The sequence below is a fragment of the Pseudophryne corroboree genome, unplaced genomic scaffold, assembly GCF_028390025.1.
Source record: "Pseudophryne corroboree isolate aPseCor3 unplaced genomic scaffold, aPseCor3.hap2 scaffold_2993, whole genome shotgun sequence".
In the NCBI taxonomy this organism is placed as follows: Eukaryota; Metazoa; Chordata; class Amphibia; order Anura; family Myobatrachidae; genus Pseudophryne; species Pseudophryne corroboree.
The window spans coordinates 22,155-31,096 of NW_026969666.1; the positions used below are offsets into that span (position 1 = coordinate 22,155).

The window sequence follows — 8,942 nt, forward strand, 5'->3', positions numbered from 1 at the left end:
ATAGTAGAGCGCTCGCTTAGCATGCGAGAGGTAGCGATATCGATGCTCGCATTCTCCATATGTTTTTGTTTTGTCATTTTGCAATTCAAGTGCTTTTATTAGGCATTCGTAGTAGTTCCATAAAAAAATGGGTTGTTTTTTATGATTGCAGACACAGAAACCTCAGCTGGCATGGAGAATTAGTGTTTAAATATTTATAAAGACATTACAAAACTCAAAAATGGGAGAGAAACTTTGTGTTTTCTATGAAAAGAGAATATTTTGAAGGAAAGCTTATAAAAACTTTCAATATATAATGACATGATCTTCCAGTGCCTTTATTCTGAAAAGTCACATGTGCTCATGGGGAATTAGCTCAAATGGTAGAGCGCTCGCTTAGCATGCGAAAGGTAGCGAGATCGATGCTCGCATTCTCCATATGTTTTTGTTTTGTCATTTTGCAATTCAAGTGCTTTTATTAGGCATTCGTAGTAGTTCCATAAAAAAAATGGGTTGTTTTTTATGATTGCAGACATAGAAACCTCAGCTGGCATGGAGAATTAGTGTTTAAACTATTTTTAAAGACATTACAAAACTCAAAAATGGGAGAGAAACTTTATGTTTTCTATGAAAAGAGAATATTTTGAAGGAAAGCTTAGAAAAACTTTCAATATATAATGATATGATCTTCCAGTGCCTTTATTCTGAAATGTCACATGTGCTCATGGGAAATTAGCTTAAATGGTAGAGCGCTCGCTTAGCATGCGAGAGGTAGCGAGATCGATGCTCGCATTCTCCATATATTTTGTTTTGTCATTTTGCAATTCAAGTGCTTTTATTAGGCATTCGTAGTAGTTCCATAGAAAAATGGGTTGTTTTTTATGATTGCAGACATAGAAACCTCAGCTGGCATGGAGAATTAGTGTTTAAATATTTGTAAAGACATTACAAAACTCAAAAATGGGAGAGAAACTTTATGTTTTCTATAAAAAGAGAATATTTTGAAGGAAAGCTTATATAAACTTTCAATGTATAATGATATGATCTTCCAGTGCCTTTATTCTGAAAAGTTACATGTGTTCATGGGGAATTAGCTCAAATGGTAGAGCGCTCGCTTAGCATGCGAGAGGTAGCGAGATCGATGCTCGCATTCTCCATATGTTTTTGTTTTGTCATTTTGCAAATCAAGTGCTTTTATTAGGCATTCGTAGTAGTTCCATAAAAAAATGGGTTGTTTTTTATGATTGCAGACATAGAAACCTCAGCTGGCATGGATAATTAGTGTTTAAATATTTGTAAAGACATTACAAAACTCAAAAATGGGAGAGAAACTTTATGTTTTCTATAAAAAGAGAATATTTTGAAGGAAAGCTTATATAAACTTTCAATGTATAATGATATGATCTTCCAGTGCCTTTATTCTGAAAAGTCACATGTGCTCATGGGGAATTAGCTCAAATGGTAGAGCGCTCGCTTAGCATGCGAGAGGTAGCGAGATCGATGCTCGCATTCTCCATATATTTTTGTTTTGTCATTTTGCAATTCAAGTGCTTTTATTAGGCATTCGTAGTAGTTCCATAGAAAATGGGTTGTTTTTTATGATTGCAGACATAGAAACCTCAGCTGGCATGGAGAATTAGTGTTTAAATATTTGTAAAGACATTACAAAACTCAAAAATGGGAGAGAAACTTTATGTTTTCTATAAAAAGAGAATATTTTGAAGGAAAGCTTATAAAAACTTTCAATATATAATGACATGATCTTCCAGTGCCTTTATTCTGAAAAGTCACATGTGCTCATGGGGAATTAGCTCAAATGGTAGAGCGCTCGCTTAGCATGCGAGAGATAGCGAGATCGATGCTCGCATTCTCCATATGTTTTTGTTTTGTCATTTTGCAATTCAAGTGCTTTTATTAGGCATTCGTAGTAGTTCCATAAAAAATGGGTTGTTTTTTTATGATTGCAGACATAGAAACCTCAGCTGGCATGGAGAATTAGTGTTTAAACTATTTTTAAAGACATTACAAAACTCAAAAATGGGAGAGAAACTTTATGTTTTCTATGAAAAGAGAATATTTTAAAGGAAAGCTTATAAAAACTTTCAATATATAATGATATGATCTTCCAGTGCCTTTATTCTGAAAAGTCACATGTGCTCATGGGGAATTAGCTCAAATAGTAGAGCGCTCGCTTAGCATGCGAGAGGTAGCAAGATCGATGCTCGCATTCTCCATATGTTTTTGTTTTGTCATTTTGCAATTCAAGTGCTTTTATTAGGCATTCGTAGTAGTTCCATAAAAAAATGAGTTGTTTTTTATGATTGCAGACACAGAAACCTTAGCTGGCATGGAGAATTAGTGTTTAAATATTTATAAAGACATTACAAAACTCAAAAATAGGAGAGAAACTTTATGTTTTCTATGAAAAGAGAATATTTTGAAGGAAAGCTTATAAAAACTTTCAATGTATAATGATATGATCTTCCAGTGCCTTTATTCTGAAAAGTCACATGTTCTCATGGGGAATTAGCTCAAATGGTAGAGCGCTCGCTTAGCATGTGAGAGGTAGCGAGATCAATGCTCGCATTCTCCATATGTTTTTGTTTTGTCATTTTGCAATTCAAGTGCTTTTATTAGGCATTCGTAGTAGTTCCATAGAAAAATGGGTTGTTTTTTATGATTGCAGACATAGAAACCTCAGCTGGCATGGAGAATTAGTGTTTAAATATTTGTAAAGACATTACAAAACTCAAAAATGGGAGAGAAACTTTATGTTTTCTATAAAAAGAGAATATTTTGAAGGAAAGCTTATAAAAACTTTCAATATATAATGACATGATCTTCCAGTGCCTTTATTCTGAAAAGTCACATGTGCTCATGGGGAATTAGCTCAAATGGTAGAGCGCTCGCTTAGCATGCGAGAGATAGCGAGATCGATGCTCGCTTTCTCCATATGTTTTTGTTTTGTCATTTTGCAATTCAAGTGCTTTTATTAGGCATTCGTAGTAGTTCCATAAAAAAATGGGTTGTTTTTTATGATTGCAGACATAGAAACCTCAGTTGGCATGGAGAATTAGTGTTTAAACTATTTTAAAAGACATTACAAAACTCAAAAATAGGGAGAGAAACTTTATGTTTTCTATGAAAAGAGAATATTTTGAAGGAAAGCTTATAAAAACTTTCAATATATAATGATATGATCTTCCAGTGCCTTTATTCTGAAAAGTCATATGTGCTCATGGGAAATAAGCTCAAAAGGTAGAGCGCTCGCTTAGGATGCGAGAGGTAGCGAGATTGATGCTCGCATACTCCATATGTTTTTGTTTTGTCATTTTGCAATTCAAGTGCTTTTATTAGGCATTCGTAGTAGTTCCATAGAAAAATGTTTTTTTTTTTTTTATGATTGCAGACACAGAAACCTCGGCTGGCATGGAGAATTAGTGTTTAAACTATTTTTAAAGACATTACAAAACTCAAAAATGGGAGAGAAACTTTATGTTTTCTATGAAAAGAGAACATTTTGAAGGAAAGCTTATAAAAACTTTCAATATATAATGATATGATCTTCCAGTGCCTTTATTCTGAAAAGTCACATGTGCTCATGGGGAATTAGCTCAAATAGTAGAGCGCTCGCTTAGCATGCGAGAGGTAGCGATATCGATGCTCGCATTCTCCATATGTTTTTGTTTTGTCATTTTGCAATTCAAGTGCTTTTATTAGGCATTCGTAGTAGTTCCATAAAAAAATGGGTTGTTTTTTATGATTGCAGACACAGAAACCTCAGCTGGCATGGAGAATTAGTGTTTAAATATTTATAAAGACATTACAAAACTCAAAAATGGGAGAGAAACTTTGTGTTTTCTATGAAAAGAGAATATTTTGAAGGAAAGCTTATAAAAACTTTCAATATATAATGACATGATCTTCCAGTGCCTTTATTCTGAAAAGTCACATGTGCTCATGGGGAATTAGCTCAAATGGTAGAGCGCTCGCTTAGCATGCGAAAGGTAGCGAGATCGATGCTCGCATTCTCCATATGTTTTTGTTTTGTCATTTTGCAATTCAAGTGCTTTTATTAGGCATTCGTAGTAGTTCCATAAAAAAAATGGGTTGTTTTTTATGATTGCAGACATAGAAACCTCAGCTGGCATGGAGAATTAGTGTTTAAACTATTTTTAAAGACATTACAAAACTCAAAAATGGGAGAGAAACTTTATGTTTTCTATGAAAAGAGAATATTTTGAAGGAAAGCTTAGAAAAACTTTCAATATATAATGATATGATCTTCCAGTGCCTTTATTCTGAAATGTCACATGTGCTCATGGGAAATTAGCTTAAATGGTAGAGCGCTCGCTTAGCATGCGAGAGGTAGCGAGATCGATGCTCGCATTCTCCATATATTTTTGTTTTGTCATTTTGCAATTCAAGTGCTTTTATTAGGCATTCGTAGTAGTTCCATAGAAAAATGGGTTGTTTTTTATGATTGCAGACATAGAAACCTCAGCTGGCATGGAGAATTAGTGTTTAAATATTTGTAAAGACATTACAAAACTCAAAAATGGGAGAGAAACTTTATGTTTTCTATAAAAAGAGAATATTTTGAAGGAAAGCTTATATAAACTTTCAATGTATAATGATATGATCTTCCAGTGCCTTTATTCTGAAAAGTTACATGTGCTCATGGGGAATTAGCTCAAATGGTAGAGCGCTCGCTTAGCATGCGAGAGGTAGCGAGATCGATGCTCGCATTCTCCATATGTTTTTGTTTTGTCATTTTGCAAATCAAGTGCTTTTATTAGGCATTCGTAGTAGTTCCATAAAAAAATGGGTTGTTTTTTATGATTGCAGACATAGAAACCTCAGCTGGCATGGATAATTAGTGTTTAAATATTTGTAAAGACATTACAAAACTCAAAAATGGGAGAGAAACTTTATGTTTTCTATAAAAAGAGAATATTTTGAAGGAAAGCTTATATAAACTTTCAATGTATAATGATATGATCTTCCAGTGCCTTTATTCTGAAAAGTCACATGTGCTCATGGGGAATTAGCTCAAATGGTAGAGCGCTCGCTTAGCATGCGAGAGGTAGCGAGATCGATGCTCGCATTCTCCATATATTTTTGTTTTGTCATTTTGCAATTCAAGTGCTTTTATTAGGCATTCGTAGTAGTTCCATAGAAAATGGGTTGTTTTTTATGATTGCAGACATAGAAACCTCAGCTGGCATGGAGAATTAGTGTTTAAATATTTGTAAAGACATTACAAAACTCAAAAATGGGAGAGAAACTTTATGTTTTCTATAAAAAGAGAATATTTTGAAGGAAAGCTTATAAAAACTTTCAATATATAATGACATGATCTTCCAGTGCCTTTATTCTGAAAAGTCACATGTGCTCATGGGGAATTAGCTCAAATGGTAGAGCGCTCGCTTAGCATGCGAGAGATAGCGAGATCGATGCTCGCATTCTCCATATGTTTTTGTTTTGTCATTTTGCAATTCAAGTGCTTTTATTAGGCATTCGTAGTAGTTCCATAAAAAATGGGTTGTTTTTTTATGATTGCAGACATAGAAACCTCAGCTGGCATGGAGAATTAGTGTTTAAACTATTTTTAAAGACATTACAAAACTCAAAAATGGGAGAGAAACTTTATGTTTTCTATGAAAAGAGAATATTTTAAAGGAAAGCTTATAAAAACTTTCAATATATAATGATATGATCTTCCAGTGCCTTTATTCTGAAAAGTCACATGTGCTCATGGGGAATTAGCTCAAATAGTAGAGCGCTCGCTTAGCATGCGAGAGGTAGCAAGATCGATGCTCGCATTCTCCATATGTTTTTGTTTTGTCATTTTGCAATTCAAGTGCTTTTATTAGGCATTCGTAGTAGTTCCATAAAAAAATGAGTTGTTTTTTATGATTGCAGACACAGAAACCTTAGCTGGCATGGAGAATTAGTGTTTAAATATTTATAAAGACATTACAAAACTCAAAAATAGGAGAGAAACTTTATGTTTTCTATGAAAAGAGAATATTTTGAAGGAAAGCTTATAAAAACTTTCAATATATAATGACATGATCTTCCAGTGCCTTTATTCTGAAAAGTCACATGTGCTCATGGGGAATTAGCTCAAATGGTAGAGCGCTCGCTTAGCATGCGAGAGGTAGCGAGATCGATGTTCGCGTTCTCCATATGTTTTTGTTTTGTCATTTTGCAATTCAAGTGCTTTTATTAGGCATTCGTAGTAGTTCCATAAAAAAAATGGGTTGTTTTTTATGATTGCAGACATAGAAACCTCAGCTGGCATGGAGAAATAGTGTTTAAATATTTGTAAAGACATTACAAAACTCAAAAATGGGAGAGAAACTTTATGTTTTCTATAAAAAGAGAATATTTTGAAGGAAAGCTTATAAAAACTTTCAATATATAATGACATGATCTTCCAGTGCCTTTATTCTGAAAGGTCACATGTGCTCATGGGGAATTAGCTCAAATGGTAGAGCGCTCACTTAGCATGCGAGAGGTAGCGAGATCGATGCTCGCATTCTCCATATGTTTTTGTTTTGTCATTTTGCAAATCAAGTGCTTTTATTAGGCATTCGTAGCAGTTCCATAAAAAAATGGGTTGTTTTTTATGATTGCAGACACAGAAACCTCAGCTGGCATGGAGAATTAGTGTTTAAACTATTTATAAAGACATTACAAAACTCAAAAATAGGAGAGAAACTTTATGTTTTCTATAAAAAGAGAATATTTTGAACGAAAGCTTATAAAAACTTTCAATGTATAATGATATGATCTTCCAGTGCCTTTATTCTGAAAAGTCACATGTGCTCATGGGGAATTAGCTCAAATGGTAGAGAGCTTGCTTAGCATGCGAGAGGTAGCGAGATCGATGCTCGCATTCTCCATATGTTTTTGTTTTGTCATTTTGCAATTCAAGTGCTTTTATTAGGAATTCGTAGTAGTTCCATAAAAAAATGGGTTGTTTTTTATGATTGCAGACATAGAAACCTCAGCTGGCATGGAGAATTAGTGTTTAAACTATTTATAAAGACATTACAAAACTCAAAAATGGGAGAGAAACTTTATGTTTTCTATAAAAAGAGAATATTTTGAAGGAAAGCTTATAAAAACTTTCAATGTATAATGATATGATCTTCCAGTGCCTTTATTCTGAAAAGTCACATGTGCTCATGGGGGATTAGCTCAAATAGTAGAGCGCTCGCTTAGCATGCGAGAAGTAGCGAGATCGATGCTCGCATTCTCCATATGTTTTTGTTTTGTCATTTTGCAATTCAAGTGCTTTTATTAGGCATTCGTAGTAGTTCCATAGAAAAATGCATTGTTTTTTATGATTGCAGACATAGAAACCTCAGCTGGCATGGAGAATTAGTGTTTAAATATTTGTAAAGACATTACAAAACTCAAAAATGGGAGAGAAACTTTATGTTTTCTATAAAAAGAGAATATTTTGAAGGAAAGCTTATAAAAACTTTCAATGTATAATGATATGATCTTCCAGTGCCTTTATTCTGAAAAGTCACATGTGCTCATGGGGAATTAGCTCAAATGGTAGAGCGCTCGCTTAGCATGCGAGAGGTAGCGAGATCGATGCTCGCATACTCCATTTGTTTTTGTTTTGTCATTTTGCAATTCAAGTGCTTTTATTAGGCATTCGTAGTAGTTCCATAAAAAAATAGGTTGTTTTTTATGATTGCAGACATAGAAACCTCAGCTGGCATGGAGAATTAGTGTTTAAACTATTTTTACAGACATTACAAAACTCAAAAATAGGGAGAGAAACTTTATGTTTTCTATGAAAAGAGAATATTTTGAAGGAAAGCTTATAAAAACTTTCAATATATAATGATATGATCTTCCAGTGCCTTTATTCTGAAAAGTCATATGTGCTCATGGGGAATAAGCTCAAAAGGTAGAGCGCTCGCTTAGGATGCGAGAGGTAGCGAGATCGATGCTCGCATACTCCATATGTTTTTGTTTTGTCATTTTGCAATTCAAGTGCTTTTATTAGGCATTCGTAGTAGTTCCATAGAAAAATGTTTTTTTTTTTTATGATTGCAGACACAGAAACCTCGGCTGGCATGGAGAATTAGTGTTTAAACTATTTTTAAAGACATTACAAAACTCAAAAATGGGAGAGAAACTTTATGTTTCTATAAAAAGAGAATATTTTGAAGGAAAGCTTATAAAAACTTTCAATATATAATGATATGATCTTCCAGTGCCTTTATTCTGAAAAGTCACATGTGCTCATGGGGAATTAGCTCAAATGGTAGAGCGCTCGCTTAGCATGCGAGAGGTAGGGAGATTGATGCTCGCATACTCCATATGTTTTTGTTTTGTCATTTTGCAATTCAAGTGCTTTTAATAGGCATTCGTAGTAGTTCCATAGAAAAATGGGTTGTTTTTTATGATTGCAGACACAGAAACCTCAGCTGGCATGGAGAATTAGTGTTTAAATATTTATAAAGACATTACAAAACTCAAAAATGGGAGAGAAACTTTATGTTTTCTATAAAAAGAGAATATTTTGAAGGAAAGCTTTTAAAAACTTTCAATATATAATGACATGATCTTCCAGTGCCTTTATTCTGAAAAGTCACATGTGCTCATGGGGAATTAGCTCAAATGGTAGAGCGCTCGCTTAGCATGCGAGAGGTAGCGAGATCGATGCTCGCATTCTCCATATGTTTTTGTTTTGTCATTTTGCAATTCAAGTGCTTTTATTAGGCATTCGTAGTAATTCCATAAAAAAATGGGTTGTTTTTTTATGATTGCAGACATAGAAACCTCAGCTGGCATGGAGAATTAGTGTTTAAACTATTTTAAAAGACATTACAAAACTCAAAAATAGGGAGAGAAACTTTATGTTTTCTATGAAAAGAGAATATTTTGAAGGAAAGCTTATAAAAACTTTCAATATATAATGATATGATCTT

General features: G+C 33.8%; 5 non-coding genes across 5 annotated transcripts; all 5 read left to right on the top strand.

Annotated features, from left to right (window-relative positions):
* The first annotated feature begins 1,063 nt into the window (after positions 1–1,063).
* On the top strand, positions 1,064–1,136 carry TRNAA-AGC (transfer RNA alanine (anticodon AGC)). The gene has a single exon. It is a non-coding gene; the product is annotated as a tRNA-Ala (tRNA).
* A 286-nt stretch (positions 1,137–1,422) lies between these two features.
* Positions 1,423–1,495, top strand: TRNAA-AGC (transfer RNA alanine (anticodon AGC)). The gene has a single exon. It is a non-coding gene; the product is annotated as a tRNA-Ala (tRNA).
* Positions 1,496–4,661: 3,166 nt separating this feature from the next.
* On the top strand, positions 4,662–4,734 carry TRNAA-AGC (transfer RNA alanine (anticodon AGC)). The gene has a single exon. It is a non-coding gene; the product is annotated as a tRNA-Ala (tRNA).
* Positions 4,735–5,020: 286 nt separating this feature from the next.
* On the top strand, positions 5,021–5,093 carry TRNAA-AGC (transfer RNA alanine (anticodon AGC)). The gene has a single exon. It is a non-coding gene; the product is annotated as a tRNA-Ala (tRNA).
* A 3,523-nt stretch (positions 5,094–8,616) lies between these two features.
* TRNAA-AGC (transfer RNA alanine (anticodon AGC)) lies at positions 8,617–8,689 on the top strand. Its single transcript has one exon. It is a non-coding gene; the product is annotated as a tRNA-Ala (tRNA).
* The last annotated feature ends 253 nt before the right edge of the window (positions 8,690–8,942 follow it).